General features: G+C 43.2%; 1 non-coding gene across 1 annotated transcript; it reads left to right on the top strand.

The window, feature by feature from the left end:
* The first annotated feature begins 24,284 nt into the window (after positions 1-24,284).
* Positions 24,285-24,391, top strand: LOC138426099 (U6 spliceosomal RNA). The gene has a single exon (XR_011251523.1). It is a non-coding gene; the product is annotated as a U6 spliceosomal RNA (small nuclear RNA).
* The last annotated feature ends 282 nt before the right edge of the window (positions 24,392-24,673 follow it).

The following is a 24,673-nucleotide window of genomic DNA, read 5'->3' as shown; positions in this document are numbered from 1 at the left end:
CTTATTTCACCGAGTATAATGTCTTTAAGTTTCATCCATTTTATAGTATGTGTTAGAATTTCCTCTTTTTTAAAGACTGAATGATTTTCATAACCATCTATATTTTAACCTGTTTTTTTCTTCTAATTGTGAAATTAACAATATCTATCCTGCTGCTGCTGCTGCTGCTAAGTCGCTTCAGTCGTGTCCCATTCTGTGTGACCCCATAGACGGAAGCCCACCAGGTTCCTCCGTCCCTGGGATTCTCCAAGCAAGAACACTGGAGTGGGTTGCCATTTCCTTCTCCAATGCATGACAGTGAAAAGTGAAAGGGAAGTCGCTCAGTCGTGTCCGACTCCTAGTGACCCCATGGACTACAGCCCACCAGGCTCCTCCGTCCATGGGATTTTCCAGGCAAGAGTACTGGAGTGGGGTGCCATTGCCTTCTCCACTATATTTATCCTAAGAGGGTGTAAAAGAACGGCAGTGCTTCAAAACACTAAACTTTTCTGCCCATGCACATCAGGTAGATTTATTCTTTTTTTTTTTTGAAGTACAGTTGGTTTACAATATTGCTAGCTTTTGGTGTAGAGCAAAGTGATTCAATTACATATATGTATTCTTTTTTCAGATTCTTTTCCTTTATAGGTTATTACAAAATGTTAAGTATAATTCCAATGCATTTTAATTATTCCTCATCTCCTCCGGAAGATGTCACTGGTCCTTGAAAATGGAAAGTCACATCTGGCCATTAGGCAATTAGGTGATTGTTCAGTTGCTCAGTCGTGTCTGACTCTTTGCGAACTCACAGACTGCAGCACGCCAGGCTTCCCTGTCTTTCATCATCTCCCGGAGTTTGCTCAAACTCATGTCCATTGAGTCGGTGATGCCATCTAACCATCTCGTCCCCTGTCATCCTCTGATAGATTTCCCTTCAAATAATTCCTTCTTGGTTACCCTGACAAAAGGTTGCTCAGACCCTGGACTGAGCATAGCCAGAGAATGGTGCCCCTGACATCTTCCTCTTAGCCTTTCAATCTCTTTTCCTCTTGTTATTTAACACAACCTCCCTATATCATGGGAGGAGGGGGAGGCCCTCCTCCCGTCTTTTACTACTAACCTGTTCCAGGAGTCTCTCTCCTGGGCATCACCTTGGAATTCAGTGATCCCTTTCTTACCCTGAAGGCTCACCTGCCGCGTCTCTTGTATTCTAGTTACTCTTCCCAGTTAACACCCAAATGTGAATAGGATTGAAAATGATATTTGTGAGTGGAAGATTTATAGCTCTTTTGTCCCCCCTTTCTGTTTCCCAAACTTTTTTTGAATTGATTACACATTTTATAATTTAAAATTAGTTTTTAAAAGTTAGGCCAAGTTTTTACCAGGTCAGCGATGCCATAATTCTACTCTCAGTTCAGTCTTTTATACCTAGCCTTCTTGATTTTTGCTGTTACTAAGCACCACCTGTGCTATTTGCCTAATAACTTTAAAAAAATTTTTTTATTGAAGTAGAATTGATTTACAATGTTATGTTAGTTTCTGGTATATAGCAAAATAATTATATATTTGTATGTATATATATATTCTTTTTCAGATTCTTTTTCATTATACATTATTACAACATATTGAATATAGTTCCTTGTGCTATACAATAGAACCCTGTTGTTTTTCTATTTTGTATCTAGTAATGTGTATCCCTCTCCCACCTCCTATCCCCTTTGGTAACCATGTTTGTTTTTCTGTGTCTGTGAGTCTATTTCTGTTTTGTAAATAAGTTAATTCGTATAGTATTTTAAATTCGACATATAAGGGATATCATATGGTATTTGCTTTTCTCTGTCTGGCTTACTTCACTAAATGCAATAATCTCTAAGTCCACCCATGTTGTATCTTTTTACAGTTGTATTGTATATTTACACCACATGCCTTTATCCATTCATCTGTTGATGGACATTTAGGTAGCTTTCACGTCTTAGCTATTGTAAATAGTGCTGCTATGAACACTGAGGTGCGTGTATCTTTTTGAGTTGGAGTTTTCTCTGCAATCCCAGGAGTGGGGTTGCAGGTCATATGGCAGCTTTATTTTTAGTTTTTTAAGGAACCCCATATTATTTTCAATAGTTATTTGCCTAATAACTTTTATTAAACCTATTTTTTACAGAGTTAAATAAATATATCCTAAAGGATAACTTTCAGTTCAGTTCAGTTCAGTCACTCAGTTGTGTCCGACTCTTCGCGACCCGATGGTTCACAGCACATCAGGCCTCCCTGTCCATTACCAACTTCCAGAGTTCACTCAAATTACATCCATCGAGTCAGTGATGCCATCCAGCCATCTCATCCTCTGTCGTCCCCTTTTCCTCCTGCCCCCAATCCCTCCCAGCATCAGAGTCTTTTCCAATGAGTCAACTCTTCTCATGAGGTGGGCAAAGTACTGGAGTTTCAGCTTTAGCATATTTCTTCCAAAGAACACCCATGTGACATCTTAAAATAGAAAACACATTTGGCACAAATATAAAGTAACCGGAAAAAAAATATATGGCAGAAATAAAACAATATTCTCAAATCAACTTTAAACCTTGCATGAGGGAAGCTGGGATCCTTTGTTAAAAGGGTGATTAGCAAGTGTTAGGGATCTTCTCCTAGGAGCATTGAGTCATTGTGAATTAGTACAATGGACCTCATATCTCTTGAGGGTTCATTTGCACTTTAATGAAGTAATCTTGGAGACTACACCTTGGCTGGAGGGAAAGACTTTCAAAGCTGTATTTCAGCTGTAGGGACTGACAGGGGTGAAAGAGGTCTGTGAGCACCATTAGGCTAGATGGACTTGTCCAGAAAGTAATACCTGCTGTGCGTGCATGCTCAGTCACTCAGCAGTGTCTGACTCTGCAACCCCATGAACTGTAGCCCACCAGGCTCCTCTGTCCATAGGATTTTCCAGGCAAGAATACTGGAGTGGGTTGCCATTTCTTACTCCAGGGGATCTTTCCCGCCCAGAGATCAAACCCCAGTCTCCTGTGTCTCCTGCACTGGCAGGCAGATTCTTCACCACCTGGGAAGCCTTTGGTGGCACTGAACTGTCTGGCCTGTGCCCAGGCCCCACAAGCAGGGATTAAGGTTCGAAGATGATGGAGCATTCTACCAGGGCCTGACCATATCTCCTGTACTCACAGATATTCAAGCAGACAAAAACATAGTTTGTTTGTGTGTGTGTGTGTTTTTTTCCCCTGCTGGGAACAATAATCACAGCACAGAAGAAAATAAATGCAGAGCAACTGAGGGCCGTGGTGGTGGTGCTTTAGTCGCTCAGTAGTGTCCAGCTCTTGTGACCCCATGGACTGTAGCCTGCCAGGCTCCTCTGTCCATGAGATTCTCCAGGCAAGAATACTGCAGTGGGTTGCCACTTTCTTCTCCACAGAATCTTCCCTACCCAGGAATCGAACCGGGCTTCTGCATTGCAGGCAGATTCTTTACTGACTGAGCTACAGGGCAAGCCCTAACTGAGAGTAGAGCAGAGTGCTGCAGAAATAGACTTTCTGCAAAATTGTCTTTGCACCTTTTCCCTCTTCAGTATAGTCTTCACTCATTGCTACAGTTGTCAAGTCAACTGCAAGTGAAGACCCAAATGCTAGATAAATCCATAAGTATTAGGCTGTAGTAGAAAGACCTCTAGAGCTGGAAGTAGGAAACCTGAAATCCAACTCTCTTCCAACACTTCTTGGCCCTATGATCACCAAGACCCACGTACCCATCGCTTACCATTAAATCTTCAAATCCCTCCCTCTTTATTTGAATAAATTAGGCTCTGAGGGTCCCTGTAAGATGAGAACAACATCTTATCCCCTCCGTGAAAGTCTGAGGACTAGGACAAATAATCCCTTGTACCCACAAGTTCGGGGGTCATAGAATCCCATGAAGTAGAGAAAATCAACTGTATACTTCCTGAGCATGAAGCAAATACAAGATATACGAGTGTCTGAGCAGCCAACAAAGACACATAGTTCTGTATAGATAGCCAACTACGCACAATAAGGATGATGAAGATTTGTAGTTTTTATTGAATATTCACTCCTCACAACAGCCCCCCATAAATTAGTTTCATTATTACCCCCGCTTTAAAGGTGTAGAAACCAAAGCACAGGGAATCCAGGTCAATTGCCCATAGCCTGTCACCCACATGCAGCAGAGATGCTTCTGAACAGACACCATCTCTGTCTCAGGAGCTGTGCTTTTAGTACTAAAGTCACATCACTTGGGAAAATAGGAGGAAGAAGATAGACAAACCACTGCCTTGCCCTCAGAGCCTTGTGGCCTAAAGGGAGCCGGCAGAAATGTAAGCTTGAAGCCAGGTAGAATGCAGAGGCAGATAGAGCTGTTAGGACAAAGGGTTCCTTCTGGATGGGAATTGTGGGCAGGAGTGAGGAGCAGCTGGCCCAGGCTTCCTCATCTGTGTGGGGACTCCCTGGGGAGGGTCACACCAGAGACCCTCACACAGAGAGGGTCACACAAACAGAGCAGCACAACTCTCAAAGAGGACTTGATGGTCCCTTTCATGCCTGGCCTGCCACTTGCATTCTGACATCGATAGAACTGAGCATCACTAATAGGGACAGTAGGCAAGAGGCCCTGATGGGATGGACCTGAAGCCCACTGCCTCTCCAAGAAAGAAGTCTTACTTCTGTTAAATCCATTAAACAAGGAAGCCAGAGACCAGAAGTAGCTTTAATGCCATGATGACCTTCACAAGCAAAGCAAACTCTAAGCCTGTGACCGCCTCAAGGTTATGAAACTAAAACGTAAGGACAACCAATGGCAAACTAGGCTTTAAGTTACAGCCAATCAATAATTTCCTTGCTCTGTTTCTGTCTTCTCTCTCTAAAAGTCTCTCCCAGCTCCCTTTGGTGAAGGACTCAAAGCCATTCCTGGTTTAACATTGCCCAATGTGGAATCAATTTTTGCTCAAACTCTTAAAAATTGTCATATGCCTCAATTTATTTTTTAACATGCCCAACAATCTAATGATTCCCTGAGAGCTAAGCTTACATGAAATGCAGGAAATAGAGGAGAAAGTTAAATGATGCCACATGGAAGCAAGATGGCAAAGCCAGAATATGGAAACATTCTACAGAAAAACAGAGGTGCTTTCTGTAAGTCAGTGACATGCAGGTCAAAGGAGAGGGGACTAGTCTGGGTGAAAACTCTAAAGAGCCATCACAACCTTGTGTAATATGGGCCCAAATCCTAAGAAACCAACTGGAAAAAGACATTTTTGATATAATCAAGGAAGTCTTACAAGGAGCCGTAGAATGGATTTGTTGTTTTTCAGTCACAAAGTCACATCCGACTCTTTGTGACCCCATGAACCGCAGCCCACCAGGCTTCCCTGTCCTTCACTATCTCCCGGAATTTGCTCAAATTCATGTCTGCCGAATCAATGATGCTATCTTACCACCTCATCCTCTGCTGCTCCCTTCTTCTTTTGCCCTCAATCTTTCCCAGCCTCAGAATCTTGTCAAATGAGTCGACTCTTCATATCAGGTGGCCAAAATGTTGGAGCTTCAGCTTCAGCATCAGTCCTTCCAATGAGAACTCAAGTTGATTTCCTTTAGGATTGACTGGTTTGACCTCCTTGCAGTCTAAGGGACACTCAAGTGTCTGCTTCAGTACCACAGTTCGAAAGCATAATACCAAGAAAAAGTTATTTAGTTAGGAGTGAATTTGGAATTGTGAAATGTCATGTTTAGAGATCTGTCATGCTTTTAGGGATTTGATATGATTTCTAGCATCTTCTTTAAAATATTTTAGCAAGAAAGAAAAAAAAAAGGGATAGCTTTAGAAGACACAGCACGATTTGACACTATTGAATTTCAAGGAATGGGTATGGGTAGGATTCCACTACTGAATTCTCTCTAATTTTATATATGTTTGAATATTCATAATAAACTAAGGAGTACAGAGAAAACTGTTTGCAGACATTGATAACAGCCTTACTCGTAATGGCCCCAAACTGGAAACAAACTAAATGTCCATCAACAGATGAATCAATAAACCAATAGCCATACAATGGAATACTACTTAGCAATGGAAAGGAATAGACTGCTAACACATACAAGGTGGATGAATCACGAAAGCTATTTGCTCTATGATTCCATTTATAGAACATTCCGAAAAAGACTAAAGGGACAGAAAGTTGAACAGTGGTTGACAGGGCCCAGGGTTGGAGGCTGAGATTGACTACAAAGTGGCAAGGGGAATTGGGGGGGCAGGGGTGCATATCCTGGTGGAAGTTATCTGTGTCTTGATGGTTATGTAAGTTTATGCTGTGTGCTGTGCTAAGTAGCTTCAGTTGTATCCCATTCTGTGCTGCCCTATGGAACTGTAGCCTGCCAGGTCCATGGGATTCTCCAGGCAAGAATGCTGGAGTGGGTCACCATGCCCTCCTCCAGGGAATCTTCCTGACCCAGGGATCAAAGCTGCAATTCATAGGTCTCCTGCACTGGCACGCAGCTTCTTTACCATTAGTGCCACAGGAAGCCCATGTAATTGTATTCATTTGTCAAAATCCATAGAAGTGTGCGTTGAAAAAAGGGTGAATTTTACTCTCAAGTAAAAATTATATTTTAATTAATCTGACCTTAAAAACAAACAATTAGAGTGAGACCAAGAGCTAAGGAGGAAAGGGAGGGAGGGCGGGAGGAAAAGAGCAGAGAGGGATCCTCTGCAGGCTTGGAGTCTGGAGATGGAGCAAAACTCCTTGCACACAGGGACCTATGCAAGGTCAGAGTCATCTTGAGACCACTGTCTCCCTGGGACTGTTGCCACAGCCTTGGGGAGTAAAACAAAAGTATAAATCCTGCTTCTCTTTTCCCTTTGTGTTCATTGGGCAGTGATGCTTTTCCTCTGCTGTGGCCCCTTCTCCTTGCCTTATTCACACTCTTTTAGGAAGACAGTCCCTGCACAGACTCAGTGCTGGCTGATGAAAGCAGTGCTGAGACATTTGATCTCACCTTGATTAAACTAGAACAGCCTGTTCAGGGGCTGGAACAAGCAGTGACCCAGGAGGTTTTTGTTAGAGTCTGGCTGTATTGATCCAAGTAAATGAAAGAATAGATGAGTATTTTTACTGCCAGCCATCTGGCTAGGAATGGATGGGGAAACATTCAGGAAGAGTTAAATAGAAAACAGTGACGTTTCCTTGCCAGTATCCTTTTCAGCTGGTGGGGAAATCATTTCAGATTTCCATTTTTGCAAATGTGTCCCATATGTCCCTAGACTGGAGCCCAAGACCCTCCTCAGGACGCCTTCAGACAAGGAGAGTTGCCTAATCACAACCTGTTTGTGTGTCCTGTGCTTAGGAGTTTGTGTGTCTGACTCTTTTGTGACCCCGTGAACTGTAGCCCACCAGGCTTCTCTGTCCACGGGATTCTCCAGGCAAGAATACTGTGAGGTGAGGTGAAGTCACTCAGTCATGTCCGACTCTTTTTGCGATCCCGTGAACTGTAACCTACTAGGCTGCTCTGTCCATGGGATTCTCCAGGCAAGAATACTGGAGTGGGCTGTCATTTCCTTCTCCAGAGGCTCTTCCCCACCCAAGAATGGAACCCAAGTCTCTAGCGTCACAGGCAGATTCTTTTACCACTGAGCCATCTGGGAAGCCCCCTGTTTATTTCACCCTAAATTTTACAGTCCTAGGTCCTTTGCTGAGTTGTCATTTTTGTGAGATCAAAGTACATTTGCTTTAAGAGGTAAAAGCTACTATGAAGAAAATAAATAAGCTACAAGGATATATTGTACAGCATAGAGAATATAGCCAACATTTTATAACTATAAATGGAGTGTAATTTTTTTCTTTTTTTGGGTTCAGCTTGTGGGATCTTAGTTCCCCAACCAGGAATCGAACCTGGGCTCTTGGCAGTGAGAGCACGGAGCCCTAACCACTGGATTGCCAGGGGGGTATAACTTTTAAAACTTGTATATCATAAAGTTGCACACTGGAAACTTATATACTATTGTAACTCCAATATACCACAAGAAAAAAATTAATAAAAATAAAAGAAATTCTCCTGCTAAAAAAAGTATGTTTGTGAATGATTGAAAGTTGATTGATTAGCAAAAAATAAACTATCTGATCATTTGTTGATGAAGTCTTATCTCTTGTAATAAGAATTTTGGTGACCATCAAGAAATCAAGCTATTAGAATTTTAGAAAAACATTATTTTCTCATTTCATAACTCAAAATTTTATTTTTAAATATAAAAAAATTGTTTACAGTGTTGTGTTGGTTTCCGTTGCACATCACAAATCAGCATAATTATACCTACATCCCCTCCCCTATTCCCATCCCTCCAGTTCATCATAGAGTGCCAGACTGGGCACTCTGTGCTACACAGCAACTTCTAGTCTAAATTTTATTCTTTAAAAAATATATATATATTTATATATTTACTTATTTAATTTGACTGTGGCATGTGAAATCTAGTTCCCTGATCAGGAATCAAACCTGGGCCCCCTGCATCGGGAGCTAAGAGTCTTAGCCACTGGACCATATGACAAATCCCAAGTTTATTCTTCAAATATTAGAAGCATCTTCCATTCTGATAGTTGAAAAAATAAAAAATTAGAATGAAAATTTTCTTTCCCACAGTTGTCCCCATTTTCCTAGCACCTCCTCCCTAAAAAGAGTTTCTTCTGTATTTCTCTAGGGACTTCAGTGCATATGAGTGTGAATATTTACTTACTCCACTTTTAAAATCTAAACTTTCCATTAAAGTATATGTCTGAAGGAAAATGTACACAAATGATAAATGATCAGCTCAATATTTTTTCTCAAAGCAAACATACTCATCTCCTCCTCGAACAAGAAAGAAAATTTCCTCAAACCCTCATGGTTCATGAGGCTCTTACCATGAGCCTCTTAGAAAAGAGATATTCAGGTCTTTTGCTCATTAAAGGGAAAAAAAAAACCCACAGGACATTTATTTTTTTTACTGATTAGTGGTTCTTTACATTTCTGGCTATGAGTCCTTCATTAATTATGTGTATTGCAATTAACTTTTCCTCTCTGTGGCCTCCTTTTGATCCTTTTAATGGTGTCTTTGAATGTACAGAGGTCCTTAGCTTTAATGTACTCCAATTTGTAATTATTTTTTTTAACCAAGCCTCATAGCCTGCAGGATCCTAGTTCCCCGACAGGATCCAACATGGGCCTCCTGCATTGAAGCACCAAGTCCCAGTCACTGGACAGCCGGGGAATTCTCTACATTTTATTATTTTATGGTTACCATTTGTTGTTTCCTGTTTAAGGAATCTTTGCCTTCTGTAAACTCATGAAGATGTTTATGTTTCCTATTAGCTCGGTTGTTTTACGTTTTCAGATCTCCAAGCCATTGAATTGGTCTTTGTGTATGTGGTAAGGTAGTGGTCCAGATTCTTTTTCTTTCCATTTGAATATCCTATTAACTTAGCACCACGTTTTGAAAGGACTGTTTTCTCTACTATATACAGTAACACCTTCATTGTAAATTAGCCATTCAAACGTGTGCTTCTGGGCCCTAATCTGTTTTATTGGTCTATTTGCCTTTCATTGCACCAAAAGACCACACTGATTGAACTACTAGAGCTTCATAAGTCTTTTTTTCCTCCATATATATTGAGGTAGTATTGACAAATAAGATGATAAAATATTAAAGTGCACCAAGTAATGATTTGTTATTTATGAAGATATTCCCCCATCAAGTTAGTTAGCACATCCATCACTTCTTATATGCATATTATTTACATGCATAATAGTAAACATGTATAGTATAAATATAATAAACTCCATAAATGTGATTAGTTTATGTTTACTCCTTCATGTATTCTTAAAAGACTCCTACCTATTTAAATACATTTATGTTTCTTAAACGTGTGGATTATTTTAGGAACAAGTGGAATGATAATTATGAGTAAGTGTCCACTCCTAACTTTTCCTTTGCATTATTTTGGGAAATTCTGCTTTGATTTACAGAATTTGGCCTTCCTCATGGACTCCAAGAAATCGAATACTGCATGAGAGCCTTTGTCATGCCTTGAACATGAGAAGAACAGGAACACAGGAGACAGCCTTGGGAAAGCTGAGAACAACACTATTTATAGGAGGGAAAAAAGACTGAGGTCCTCAATTTCACTTTTCAAGCTAATAACCTGTGATCTGTGCAAGTTACTTACGCTTTTAAAATACTGGCATCGTTACAATAGAAACTGAGGCATATTAAGATTCTGAAGAGTTTATTTGAGCAGAAGTGTGTTAGTTGCTCAGTCGTGTCCAACTCTTTGTGACCCCATGGACTGCAGCCCACCAGGCTCCTCTGTTCATGGGATTCTCCAGGCAAGAATACTGGAGTGGGTTGCCATGACCTCCTCCAGGGCATCTTCCTAATCCAGGTACTGAACCTAGGTCTCTTCTGTCCGCTGCAGGCTGATTGCAGACCGATTATTATTTTGAGGAAAAACTGATACAAATCAGGCGCACCAAATTGGACTTGGTTAGGACAGCTTTGTTGACAGGCGCAGGGGAAAGACATACAGAGAAGGTGCAAAGCATAGAAGGAAATTGTGGGATTGGCTGCAATTTACAGCCCTATTGACTGTTAGCGATGGTTTACCTTTAGGCTTTGATTCTTAGACATTTCAGGCTTAGGTTTTGGTTTTCTTATTCAGTCCACTTCATTCCAAGGACCTCCACGTTTAATGAATGTTGTGGGTAAAATAGAGATAGCACATAATGTTTAATGTTGTTGAAAAATTAAGTACAAAACGAAGGCGAAATATCTAGCACATTGACATTCAGTTGATTCATTCAACAAACACTCATTGAGAGGATTTTAGTTTCACTTGGAACTAAATAACTGATTTGAACAAAACAAAGATGTCTTGCCTTGTGGAGTGAGCATTGTAGTAGCTGCATAATAAGTACATGGTAAAATATGTTGTGGAGAAAGAAATGGCAACCCACTCCAGTCTTCTTGCCTGGAGAATCCCATGGACAGAGGAGCCTAGGGGACTACAGTCCATGGGGTGGCAGAGAGCCGGACACGACTCAGCCACTGAATGACCACCACCATAATATGTTGCAAGTTACAGGGCAAGACCATACAAGAGTGCAAGGCTGAGGGAGCAAGAGGCCAGGTAGAGCTTTACTGCAAAGGCGACGTTCCAGCAGATTTGAAGGTGACAGAGGTTCCCATGCTGCATCTAAGGAAAAGCATTTGAGGTCGAGGGAACAGTCAGTGCAAAGGCCACAGGTGGGAGCAACACAGTGGTTGGCTCAGAAGCCACAAGCAGGCCATGCGTTGTGCTGAGCAGGTTAGCTGGAGATAACCAGAGAAGAGATCAGAGAGGTGGGGGTGGGGAGGCAAGATCAAGCACAGCCTTGTAGGCCATTCAGGGACATTGGCTTTTCTTTCTCTCTGAAGTATGTGTCCGTATGCTCAGTCATGCCCAACTCTCGGCAACCCCCTAGACTGCAGCCCGCCCAGGTTTCTCTTCCATGGAATTTTCCAGGAAAGAATGATGGAATGAGTTGGCCATCTCCTACTGCAAGGGAACTTCCCAAACTAGGTATCAAGCCCAGGTCTCTCTCACCTCTGGCATTAGCTGCAAATTCTTTACCACTGCACCATGTGGGGCTTCTCTTCCGAAGCATACTTGATATAATCTGTGTTACAGGTATACAACATGTGATTCACGATTTTTAAAGGTTATACTCTATTGATAGTTATTATAAAAAATCTCTGGCTTTTGCTCTGAATGAAACACGGAGCCAACACAGGGGTCTCTTGTGACTTCCATTTAACAGGAATTTTCTAGCCACTGGGTGGAGATAATATCTGATAAGGGTGGAAGAGAGGAAAACTGTTAGGAGGGTATTGCCATAATTTAGACAAGCTGATGAGATGGTGACACCTGTGAGAAATGGTCAGAGATACTAGAAAAATTATAAATGGAAAGCCAACAGAATCTCCTGACCAAGTCTAGGTGGAAAAAAGAGGGTGATCAAAATAATGGCAAAGATTTAGGCTGAAAGGAAGGATGGGGTGACAGTAACAAAGGGAGGGAGGGCAGGCAGGGGGTGGTGAGGGACTGGATCTCACTCTGGACCGCTGCTTGGACTGGGATGTTGACTCTCTTAGATGCTCCCTTGGTGACGCCAAGTGGGCAGTGGGTAACAAACATGGCTCACAGAGGAGAGAGGCCTGAGTGGGGTATTTATTGGGAGTCATAAGCCTAACCTGGGTGTGGTATTGGAGAAGACTCTTGAGAGTCTCTTGGATAGCAAGAAGATCTGACCAGTTCATCCTAAAGGAAATCAGTCCTGAATATTCATTGGAAAGACTGATGCTAAAGCTGAAACTCCAAAACTTTGGCCACTTGATGCAAAGAACTGACTCTGATCCTGGAAAGATTGAAGGCAGGAGGAGAAGGGGACAACAGAGGAGGAGATGGTTGGATAGCATCACCAATTCAATGGACATGAGTTGAGTAAGCTCTGGGAGTTGGTGATGGACAGGGAATCCCGGCATGCTGCAGTTCATGGGGTCGCAAAGAGTTGGACACGATTGAGCGACTGAGCTGAACTGAACTGAACTGAACTGAATAAGCCTGAGAATAAGCTTTAAGCTTTGAGACCGGAGAGGCAGAAACAGAGCAAGGAGGTCCTGGGACTCAGCGATAAGACGGGAAAAGAGGAACCGAGGGAGGAGACTATAAGGAAGCATCCAAGAGGCAGGAGAAAAATCCTGAGGGTGTGGTGTCTTAGAAGCCAAGTGAAAGGAGAGCTTTGAGGCTGAGAATCATCCCCCATATCACAGGCTGTGCAGCAACCAGGTAAGATGAGGTGGGGATGGGTCACTGGGTTCGCTTCACAGAGGCTGTTTGTGACTGATGGGAGCACTTTCAGTGGAGTAATGGGGATGGTTTAAGAGAGATCCGGGGAAGAATCATGGCCTTAAAGTACAGATAGTTCGGGCAGAATTTTGGCTGTGGATGAGAGCAGTTGCTGATGGGAACAGCGGGAAGGACAGGAAGAGGTTTCTTTCTTTTTATTCTTTCTAGGATTGGAGAAATTACAGGTTTTTGGTATGCAAATGGGTGCGATTTAGTAGACAGAAAAACTAGTGGTGTCGAATTGGGTAGAAATAATAGGGTAAACATTCTGAGTACTGGAGAAGGGATGGGATTAAGTGGTTTTGGGTTGGAGCACAGAAGGTGAGGGGTCAGAAAATTCTTTCTAGAAAGAAGCAGATAGTAAATATTTCAGTATTTGTGGGTCCTCTGGTCTCTGTCTCAACTTTTCTGTTGTGGCTGTAAAGCCACTGTGGGTGGTACATAAATGAATGGTCATGGACTTGTTCCAATAAAACTTTGTTTCAGCTCATAAAAATTTTAACTTCATATACTTTTCATATGTCACAAATATATTCTTCTTTGGGTTCCCCCCACCTCCGATCTTTTAAAAACAAATGGCAGGCTGTGCAGAAATGGGCAGTGGGCTGGATTTAGGCCACGGGCCAGAGTCTGCAGACCCTTAATCGATATAACTGGCAAGTGTAACCTAGATGGGTACAGAGAAATTGGACATAAGTGGTGAGGGGAATCTGAATTCTCTGGAGTGCTTCAATTTTCTCAGTGAAGTAGCACCCTGAGAATGAGGATGAGTGAGCAAATATAAACGATTTCAGGAGACAAACAAAGGAATAAAATATAGAGCGTGGATTGACCTGAAACATCTAAGTAGAACGCATCTTCCCACTGCACTGACCCCTTTTGAGGTTGGTGTCTTGCATCTGAAGTCAAAGCTGTTCAAGGAGGCTGAGTGTCTCCGCTGCCGCGACGCAGAATTGTCACAAAGTTGGGCTCAGCAAACTGGTTCTGCTGTTGAAGTGTCAGGCAGGAGGAGACCAAGGTTGAGAGTTATTGCATAAGAGAGTGTTTATAATGATTGTAGGAATAAGAGAGATTTATTAAACAATAATATAGGATACCCAATTAAATCTGAATTTCAAATAAAGAACAAATCATTTTTAGTGTAAGCCTTTCCGGTGATTAGGAGAGGGAGAGAGACTATAAAGCCGTCAAAGGAGCTTTGCAAACTGGGGCATCAATGGATTGAGGTCTCCTTTGGGAACGTTGGGGAGGGGTACCAGAGAGGTCCAGGCAGAGTCAAACAGCTGCCCTTGAGATCCCAGCAGGGGCAGCCACTGGTGACGACAAGGGTTAGGGGTCAACCACTGGAGAAGTGAGTGCCACTGGGGGGAGGAGGAGATCACTGGCGGTAAGCCATTCAAGGAACTAGCTGCTCAGAGGGATTGAAGGTAGTGATAGTATCAGTAGTGCCAGGGATGACAGATAATTCACACTCATCATCTGTTCAGCACTGTGTGGGGACATGAAATAAAAATTAGTCAGGGTTCCAGTTCAGCGTGACCTAGAAAAGTCATTTAGAGCTATATCAGGGGTCCTTGAATGTGATGCTAAGAACTTAGGACCACTCATTTCTCTTATTTTTTAATTTTTAAAATATATATTTGGCTGCACTAGGTCTTAACTGAGGGCATGTGAATTCTTAGCTGTGGCATGTAGGATCTAGTTCCCTGACCAGGGATCACACCTGGTCCCCCTGCATTGAAATCTTAGAGTCTTAGCCACTGGAAAACCAAGGAAGACCCAGGACTGCTGGTTTAACAGTGCCTCCCTTTCCGGGTGAAGAAAAGCAGTGAATCAGTGAAATCAGTACACCTCACTCGATTTGGTATACCTGAATGTGAAAGTGATTTACATACATGGAACACATGCTATGGTTATAAATAAGGGTTGGGTTAGCTGAAGCTTTTTTCTTTTTTAAGCTTTTATAATCTTCTGATTATTTTTAAATGAAAGCAATTTAGAAAATACTTCAAGGACTTTTTTTTTTTTGGCCTGGAACAAGTGAGTAAAATTAGACTGAATAAAAAGAGAAAGGTTGATCCCTTAAAATATGCACTGGACGCTTGCATGGGCGCTGCAGGGTGGGCTTAAGGAGGAGTCTGGGAGGAGCCAGTGAAGAGGGTCGTGACCTGAACCGGGTGTAAGTTCTGACCTTCCAAAAGAGGGAAGGTGAAAGCGAAAGTGAAGTTGCTCAGCCGTGTCCGACTCTTTGCGACCCCATGGACACCAGGCTCCTCCATCCATGGGATTTTCTAGGCAAGAGTACTGGAGTGGGTTGCCGCTTCCTTCTCCATCCAGAAGAGGGAAGAGGCACACAAATGTTTCCCGAGAAATCACGTCCCTCCCTGGCCCACTTCAGTGTGCACTCCCCACTCCCCTTCTCCATCAACATCCACGTTGTCACTAGGATCTGGAAACAAACAGCTCCAGGGAGACACAGAGGGCCTTTCGAGTTTTCAAAATACAGTCCACTGGGCAATGCTGGCTAAGATGTGTGGCCACCTCAGAAGAAGTGAGCTCTTGCTATCCAATCAGAAGTGAAAAATGCTTTGGTTCTTATGATTACAATAGAGTAAGTCCAGGAAAACACGACAGGGTCAGTGGAGAAGCAGCAAACCCACAGCGTCTACAGAAATCCTCCCTGGGGGCTGGTGGGGATGGCAGAGCGGGACAGGAAACAGACTAGGTGATAGTGAAAGACTCTAACCCACCTCTGGAGGCTAAGTTCCCAGGGAGCAGTGGGGGGACGTCTGTGCACAGCCTGTCCCCAATTTCCAGAGCAGCTCCTGACAGAGAGGAGATGAATAAACACTTGTGGAGTCAATAAATGAGTACAGAACAAGGAAGGAAAACCTGGAGAAGCTCCTTGGCTGCCTTTGGCCTTGGGCAAATTAATTTGCATCTCTGAGCCTCAGTTTCCTCCACCTCCACACCTTTTGCAATAGCACTGAACTTTGAGGAGTAGTGATTCTTGCTATTACTGAAAGGGAAAGAGGTGAGGAATCATCTTTGCCTGGTAGGAACATAATTTTATTTTATTTTATTATTTTTTTAAATATTTTATTTTATTTTTGATTTTTAAAATTTTTACTTTACTTTACTTTATAATACTGTATTGGTTTTGCCATACATTGACATGAATCCACCACGGGGGGAAAAAAGCTCCCAATCCTGAATCCCCCTCCCACCTCCCACCACATGTCATCTCTCTGGATCATCCCCATGCACCAGCCCCAAGCATTCTGTATCCTGTATTGAACATAGACTGGCACTTCGTTTCTTACATGATAGTATACATGTTTCAATGCCATTTTCCCAAATCATCCCACCCTCTCCCTCTCCCTCAGAGTCCAAAAGTCCGTTCTATACATCTGTGTCTCTTTTGCTGTCTTGCATACAGGGTCATCATTACCATCTTTCTAAATTCCGTATATATGTGTCTGTATACTGTATTGGTGTTTTTCTTTCTGGCTTACTTCACTCTGTATAATCGGCTCTAGTTTCATCTGGAACATAATTTTAGAAATAACTTGAAAATTTTTAAGGGGGCCAGTGCTTTAACTACATTTTTGGGAAATCTGGGACTTTTCTGGAGGTCCAGTCGTTAAGACTCCAAGCTTTCACTGCAGGGGGCATGGATTCAATCCCTGGTGCGGAACTAAGACCTCATGCCACACGATGCAGACAAAAAAAAAATTTTTTTTTTTAAATTGGGAACTCCTGAAACTTAGAAGAAAAATATCCAAGTAAAGGTGAAAAATTACTTTCTAGTCTATGTCAATTCATATAGAAGACAGTTACATACAATATCTACAGAAAATCCCTGGGAACAGATAACATCCTAGGAAAAAACATGATATGTAAATAGATAAACAGCAGCATGTAAATAGGGACCAGGGCTTCAACCCCAAATTCAGGCTTATGTATCCTGGAACGTGAAGGGCAAATTTCTAGAGGGAGTCTCATCTCCCACGCAGAACCCAGACCTTCTCAGCAATAGTGAAATCTAGATTTGGAGCCAGAGTTAAACACCTCCTAAGACAGTCCAATTCATTTTGAATTAGCCAAAGTTTTTTCCTTCCAAAAAATTAGTCTCTAGCAATTCCCACCTCCCCACGCCACCCTTGCTTTGCCACTGGCTCTGACCTCTGAAGCCTCCAGAGGAAATACAGGCCAGCCAGAAGGACAGGGCGTCGTGTCCTTCTGACCATTGTTACTGCTTCTTGTAGCTGTGTATGCAGGGGACACTCTAGAAGTGTTCACTGCATTGAACCTGGCCTTGCCTTTTCTCGCAGTGACATCTAACAGATGAAACAGCCCTGGTCTCCATCACTACAACATCAGGACTGCTGTTGCCCTGTGAGATGTCAGCTGTAAGCATTGATCTGAAAACCCTTTGGGGAGATAGATGTCTGCTCTGATTAACTCAGTCAGTCAAGAAGCAGCTGTTGAGGGCCTACTACGTGCCAGGCCCTGTTGTAAGTGCTGGGAGCCTATCTCCTAAAAAAATAGGCAGGTCATCCTCGTACCTTCTGTGTGAGAAAGCAGAATGCATAAGGAATATCAGATCTTCCAAAGAGTGATAAGTGCTAAGGGGAAAAATAGAAGCAGGTATGAGGCATTAGGAGTGTTGAATGGGAGGTGTGGTGGTTCCAGTGTAAGCAGGATAACCACTCCTTAGGGAGCGTGGCAGGCTGTGTGAAGTCCTGCAGGGCCAGCCTGTGTGGTGGGCAGGAGCAGAGTGAGTTTAGCGGAGAAGGGGGACCCCAGAGATGCTGTCAGGGAGATGGAGAGGAGGGCTGCAGGAGCCCCCAACCACAAAGGGCTACCGAGCTCTTGATATGTGGCTACGACCCACTCCATTTCAAAGACTTTGAATGGAAGCAAGAATGTGAACTTTCTCAATTTTTACATGGATCCCACGTTGAAATGGTAATATTGTGGAGATACTGTGTTAAATAAAATATACTACTACAGTCACGTCACTTGTTTCCTTTTACTTTTTAATCATGGTTGCCAGGGAACTTAAACTCCACATGTGACTCCTATTCTGTTCCTGCTGGTTGGGGTTGGTTTTGGGTCTTGCACACCCTTCTAAGAACTTTGGCTTGTATTTCAGTTGAAATGAGGATCCCTTGGAGAGCTTAGAGCAGAGGAGTGACATGGTCGGGCTTTTTACAAAAGATTCCCTCCAGCTACTGTACTGAGATTAAATCGCAGGAGGTCGCTCATGGAAGAGGAAGCCCCGTTAGGAGGCAGTGGCCATGATACAGGGGAGATGCTGGTGGCTTAGCCCGGAGGTAATGAGATGTGGTTGGAACTGGATGTATTTTGAAGGTAGCGCTTACCAGGATTTCCTGCAGGATTAGATGTGGGATGCGACACAGCAGAAGGAGCCACAGGTGCCAGCAATGATTTTGGCCTGTGGGAGCTGGAAGGATGGGGCTGCCACTGCCTGAGCGAGGAAGAGCAGGAGACTGTAAGGATGCCCATGAGTTTAAGAATAAGGGACTGGGGGGCAAAAGCGGAATCAGAAAAGGACTAAGAAGGGAGGAGGCAGAAGGTGGTGACCTGGAGCCAAAAGGAAGAACGTGTCTCCAGGGAAAGCAAAGACATCAGTGTGTCCCTTGCCACGAGAGGCAGAGTTGAGAACAGAGAGTGGACCATTGGATTTAAGTGATGGAGGTCAAGAGATTTTTTTGGAATAGTCTGACCAAAAGCCTGATAGCAGTGGGTTTGCCTGAGAATGACAGGAAAGGCTTTGGACACAGCAAGCATGGAAAACTCCAGGAATTTTACCGGAAAAGGGAGGAGAGAGATGAGGCATAGCTGACAGGTACTTGGGGCCAGAGAGGGATTCTAAATTTTGATGGGGTCAATAACAACAGGTATGGGTGCTACTGAGAATAACACAATAGAGAGGAAAACTGATGATGTAGGGTAAACATGGACCACTGCTGGCTTCCGGTTTCCCTGGAGATGAGGAGGGATTCCATCCAGGGCACAGGCAGACTTGCCTGTAGGAACCAGGGCAGTTCCTCTTCACTGTAAGCATGTGGATGCTGGTGCGGACATGGTGAAGGGTCTCTTCCAGCTGCTTCATTTGGTCAGTGAAGTGGGAAGCAAACCCATCAACAGCTGAGGTCTTGCAAAGTGAGTTCAAAGTGTAAAATAGGCATCCAGGAGAGAGCTAGAGGCAATGAACCGGGGAAACAGAGGCTGATAAGGGTCCCCACGGTGTTGATGGGTGTGAGTTTAAAGCGAGACCAGTCAGCACGGCAGTGTGTTTTCTCTAGCCGCTTTCCACTGCAAAGGGCTAGAAGTAGCCTACACCCAAGGCTGTGGCACCTGCCAAGCTTCCCTGGAGCTTCCCTGGTAGCTCATACGGTAAAGAATTTGCCTGCAATGCGGGAGACCCAGGTTTGATCCCTGGGTCAGGAAGATCCCCCGGAGGTATTCTGACCTGGAGGATTCCATGGACAGAGGAGCCTAGTGGGCTACAGTCTATGGGGTCGCAAACAGTTGGACACGGCTGAGCATCTAAAGCTTCACACACATAGATTTGACCCTTCCAAACAAATATTTGCTGAATGGCCTCTGTAATCACAGCAGTAACGTTAATAAAACTGCTTTTGCGCGGAGAACCGCCAACTCACCCGCCTCTCAGGTGAGGCGGCGTGCTCTTGCACTGCCTCCCTGTGGCCCTGGAGGGAACTGCGGCTGCTGAGGCACCAGATTAAACAGTGCTGCCGCCTCCTGGCAAATTTCTGCTACTGCAAATACGCCAAGACCACATCTACAATGATTTTCTCACTGCTCTGGGCTGGTGAGCACTAAAAACAAGGGCCTGACCAAAGGCTAATCCTGGATGGCCAGGTCATCCCCTCCATTTTCCATTCTCATTCTCAGTACGGAGCAAAGTAATCCCTACTAAAGGACTCTCCTTTCCTGGGAAGGTTTCCATCTTAGCAAACTTTAAATATCCAATACCCCTCAGGAGCCAAGGCAATTAGTCATTGAATTTCAAGCATCTGTGGAAAGATCAATGCAAGAAATACTTTAGATGCAAAAATTTGCATTGTGGGTACTCCCCTGCACACTGTCTTATAGATGGACTATTACTATTTTTGTTCTCTTTGACTTTTGGTTTAACTCTCTGGTTAGTAGGTTTTGCTAATTTTACTTTCCTCCTTGTTATGTATTTTTCATTTGATTGTTATATTTACAGTTTTCTGAGTCCTTTCTTGCTTTCTGATGTTCTTTTTCTCCATGGTATTTTGCTTGTTCCATCCTCAAGGACTTTAATGTCATAGTTGCCTCATTTTCTTGCACTGTTCTCCCTCCAGGGCTTGACTAGGGTTGATTGGTTGGTTTGAAATCTCTCTCTTTCATGTTTGGGGCTTTTGCCAAATGTGCAGCCATCCTTGACTATCATATTGAAAAGTGAGGCCACTTTTTAAAAAGCTGATTTGATGTTCTACACATATGGGTTAAACTTGTTGACTGGTCGGTTCTTTTTTATGGGGCTGGTCATTTTTATTATGGAACCCTGAAACATTTGCACTTCTTTTTTTTTGAGGCTGTTAGATTTCTACACAAAAAAGAGGGTCATTCATTTGTTATAGCCAGAGTGGTATCCAAGCATAGGCTTTGCGGTTGAACTTCTGAGGGCAGGGTGGGGAAAAGGGCTGTGATCCTGACAATTATTTGTAGAAATTAATTGTGTTAATTTCAGCCTGGTGCTCATCCCAGTTTTCCCTTGTTCTTTGTGTCCCCAGATTTCAAACTTCTTCAAATCCAAAGCTTTGGTTATTTAGTTTCCCAAGAGAACAGATCTCGGCTGTCTTACTGGTTGTGGCAGGGGGAGATTATTGTCTGATGAGTGCCTGGGGGACAATGACCCAGCTGGTCAGTACTCGAGACACTCAGCTAATGCTTTTCCCTCCTGAAAGTCTTGCCGACCCTGGTCCCTAGGGTCTCCAGGCCCTGAGCCTGTGAACCAGTTGGCTTTCTTTTCTTCCAGATCCACCTCCACTTAGGTTGGAATGTCTCCCCTTCCTAGGTTAGTTTCCCTGATGTCTATTTTGTGTCCCCAAAATTCATGGAAATCTCTCTTCTACTGTGTCCTCTTTTTTTTTTTTTTTTTCAAATTTTTATTCTAACTCCATTTAAAATTCTTTTGCAGCTACTAGTCGGTTTGAGGAAGGTGGGGAAATAAGTGTCTATGGGGCCTCTACCATTTTTAAACAGAAGGTTTTGGGGGTTTGAAAGATATTTATTTCATTGCCCCAGGTCTTACTTGCAGCTTATGAGATCTTTAGTTGCAGCAAGGGAACTCTTAGCTGTAGCGTGTGCAATCTAGCTCCCTGACCACAGATCAAACCCAGGCCCCCTGCACTGGAAGGCAGATTCTTAACCTCTATACCACCAGGAAGTCCTCTAAACAGAAGTTTTAAATGGGCAAGTTTTGAAGAGACAGAGGGAAAAGTACAGAGGATGGGGGCATTGTCTGGAAAGAGGGCTCAGATGGCGCCTGGTAGGGCTGGGCACATGGGACAGCTTGACGGGACTGAGCTCCTGGGCAGAGCTGAGAAAGATCTGTTCCAAAAGTTGCAGAGAGGAGACCAGAGGAGCCTGGAGCACATGGGGGCAGTGAACATGAGCATTTCATAGCTTTGCTCTAGGGAGTCCTGCTTGGGCCAAACCATCATACATGTGATCAACTTTATGCCAACCTTTTCTAAGCTAAGCATGAGCGTCCAGGAGCAAGGCTCTTCCTACCCAACCTGTTCAACTCTACCCTCTTCTGTTGTGTTTTTCTGAGTCCCTCCCATTATTGCAGCGTCTCTAACAGAACTTGGCATTATTTCACTATTATCTAAATGTGAGCAGGCCTGATCTCACAGACCTATCTTCATATTTAAAAAGGAGTTATAAACAAACAACAGGGGCTTCCCAGATCACTCACAGTTGGTAAAGAATACACCTGCATTGCAGGAGACCCTGGTTCAATTTCTGGGTCAGAAAGATCCCCCGGAGAAGGGGTAGGCTACCCACTCCAGTATTCTTGGGCTTCCTTTGTGGCTCAGCTGGTAAGAATCTGCCTGCAATGTAGGAGACCTGGGTTCGATCCCTGGGATGGGAAGATCCCCTAGAGAAGGGAACGGCTACCCATTCCAATATTCTGGCCTGGAGATTTCCCTGACTGTATAGTCCATGGGGTCCCAAAGAGTTGGAAACAACTGAGCGACTTTCACTTTCACCTATAAACAACAAGGTCCTACAATACAGCCAAGAGAACTATATTCACTACCCTGTGATAAGCCATAATGGAAAAGAATATTTTTGTAAAAAAAGAATGTATGTACACATATAAAAGTGAAAGTGAAGTCGCTCAGTCAAGTCTGACTCTTTGTGATCCCACCGACTGTAGCCTACCAGGCTCTTCTGTCCATGGGATTTTCCAAGCAAGATTACTGGTTTGGGTTGCCGTTTCTTTCTCCAGGGGATCTTCCCGACTCAGGGAACAAACCTGGTCTCCAGCATTTCAGGAAGACTCTTTACCATCTGAGCCACCAGGGAATCCCTTTATGTATACATATATGTGTAACTGAATCACTTTGCTATAAACCAGTAATTAATACAATACTGTAAATCAACTATACTACAATAAAAAATTTAAAATAAAAAATAACAATAAAAATAGGGTTCACTGTCATGGAAAACTGTCACATAAAATATTAAGGTTAGAAGGACCTTAAGACACTGTCTAGCTTATACTTCTGTGCCTTGTGGTGGAACTGTACTCAGGAAGTGACTTGAAATGGTCATCACGACTACCGACAGGCCACGTGGACAAAGGGACAGGGCTGAAGCTGGTGCTGTAAAACCTCTGGAGGAGTTCCCTGTACCACGTTGCCTGGTGGTGAGCTGATGGCTGAAGCTCTCAGCTTCTCCACCTACAAAATTGCACAAGTAAACGCCCTGCTCGTCTTATAAGACGGTTGTAAAGTCACATGTTGTAATTCAGATCAAAATAGATCATTAACAGCACACTACATTTTGTATTCAAAGATAAGGTAATGGAATTTGCTAGGAATTTTGCTACAAAGTATGTGGAATGTGCCGTACCTTCAATCCTTCTTTAAATTCAGTACATTCCCTGATCTTATGAAACTTACAATTCAGTAATATCTCTTTAGAGAAGGGAAAAGAACAAAGGCAGAAGCCTGACTTTTTCTAAACACTGGAATTTGCTTCTCAAATTAGAAATAATTCAGAGCATACTTCTCTGACCCACGTCTGCTGCTGTTAGCTCAATTTTGCTCTTTTCTTGACTGATGCTGAGTTTCTCTACCCTGTATACAAAGGCTTGAAAAGCTTAAACGCAGCGAAAACATCCCAAGTGACCATCGGCGGATGGATGGATAAACCCAGTGGGGTATATACATACAATGGAATATTATTCAGCCTTGAAAAGAAAAGAAATTCTCACACATGAGAACATAAGTGAACCTGAGGCTTTTCTTCTAAGTGAAATAAGCCAGTCACAAAAAGACAAACACTGTATGAGTCCAGTTACATGAGGTGCTTAGTCCATTCATACAGACAGAAAGTAGAATGGTATTTATCAGGACCTGGAGGGGAAGGGGAGTTATCCTTCAACAGGTATGGAGTTTCAATTTTGCAAGATGAAAAGTCTTTTGGAGATGGATGGTGGCAATGTTTGCAAAGTGTGAACGTACTTCATGCCACTGAACTGCATGATTAAACATGGTTAAACCAGTTGACCAAATAGTCTCATCTTTTTCATTTATATGCAAAAGAAATCGTTTTAAGTAACTTTTTAAACAGCAAGATGATAAAAATGGTATGAGTGTCACCTAAACTTTCTCCTCACGGTGTGACCTTGTATACTTATCTTATTCCTTATCATTGAGTCGCAGGGCAGGATCTAGTTTCCAGGGCAGACCCAGCAAGGGGAGGGATGTCCATGGCCCGAGAGCTCACTCATCCGTCACTGTCCTCCGTCCTGCAGGACAAGCGCTCTTAAACTTTCAGGGTTCCTTTTTTTCCTGCAAATTTTGGAGCAAAGTTTTGTTTCTGTTTTTGTCTGCCTCTAACGCTGGGACCCCAGGAGGTGGGGCAACAGCCCTCCTCTCCAATCTTCATGCCTCGTCCTGCACCCACCTGTCCAAGGAGCGCCCCTCACGCGAGCCTTGCTAACCAACCACCCCTCCCGACCCCACTTGGGACCTGGGCCTCAAATTTCCATGTCAGGGTGAAACAAGGGTGTAAATATTTAAGTTTTTATACCTGTGGTAAGACAAGAAGTGTAGTGCTCGCTTCGGCAGCACATATACTAAAATTGGAACGATACAGAGAAGATTAGCATGGCCCCTGCGCAAGGATGTCACGCAAATTCGTGAAGCGTTCCATATTTTTGATTCATGTCAATGTATGGCAAAACCAATACAGTATTGTAAAGTAAAATAAAGTAAAAAAAAAAAAAAGACAAGAAGTGTAGCTAATGCTGTTTTCTATGGTGATACGGGTGTATATTTTGATAACAGCAATTACAGGCTCAGTATTGTAAGCAGTACGGCAGGCCACTGCCCCCTGCAGGCTTGTTAACGCAGAGAGAACTGAACTAAAGCAGTTGTTGATTTTATAACAACAATGACAAGAATGGTTAAAATGGTAAATGTTATGCTACGTATATTTTGC

This window comes from Ovis canadensis, chromosome 20, assembly GCF_042477335.2.
Source record: "Ovis canadensis isolate MfBH-ARS-UI-01 breed Bighorn chromosome 20, ARS-UI_OviCan_v2, whole genome shotgun sequence".
Classification (NCBI taxonomy): Eukaryota; Metazoa; Chordata; class Mammalia; order Artiodactyla; family Bovidae; genus Ovis; species Ovis canadensis.
Note: the sequence above shows the minus strand (reverse complement) of the source record. Positions and strands in the feature narration are given on the sequence as shown.